Raw genomic sequence first — 776 nt, 5'->3', positions numbered from 1 at the left:
AAAAAAAAAAAATTTAGATCCCCCGTTTGAGAAAAAAACCCCCCCCCCCCCAATAATTTCCACATTTTCCTTTGTTTTTTTTTAGCCAACTGAATATACCAGCTCTTCTTTTCCATTCTGTCAGGTAGAGAGTGTTCCTCCCTTCACCTCACTCCTTAAAAACCTTTTCAGAGCTGAGACTAGTGAAACACCCCAGGGGATAACCAAGCAAACAAAAGCCTTGGTTGTTGTCATCAACCTCATATGCACATAAATAACCATTCTTTTCCTGTACACTTTGATGGGAATTAGCGTTTTCTTAGCCTACATTTTGATTACTTTTGGGCCTGGATGGAATTATATTGATAGATAGGATGACAGCTGAGTGAAAGATTACTATGATGATCATCATTGCTATCAAGTCAGCATTGGGTTCTACAGATGTGTTGAAGTCTAAAACTGATTAGGGCCTGGATTCAATGCCAGGCAGCTACCCGAGTGCCAGCTATTTCAGTCATCCTCTGGAGATGCTGCTCGATCTTCTTTTTCTGCAGGGTGAATGTGTTTCTAGCTGTGGTATCACAAATAAGTGAGATGATTGTTCCAGGTCCTGGTTTTTAATCTCAGCTTCCTAGCTTGCATTTAAGAAAGCCAGGTAGACTGTAATTTGTTAGCCAATGTTCAGACTGCTTAGTCTCCAAGGCCAGACAGCAACAGCTTGATGAATAAGTATCTCTTGGCAAAGCACAACTTTGCATCAGCTTGGTGAGCCTCAAAAAGAATAAAAAATCATAAGA

This window comes from Aptenodytes forsteri, unplaced genomic scaffold (genome assembly GCF_000699145.1).
Source record: "Aptenodytes forsteri isolate BGI_AS27 unplaced genomic scaffold, ASM69914v1 Scaffold113, whole genome shotgun sequence".
Classification (NCBI taxonomy): Eukaryota; Metazoa; Chordata; class Aves; order Sphenisciformes; family Spheniscidae; genus Aptenodytes; species Aptenodytes forsteri.
This window is presented reverse-complemented; position numbering follows the sequence as displayed.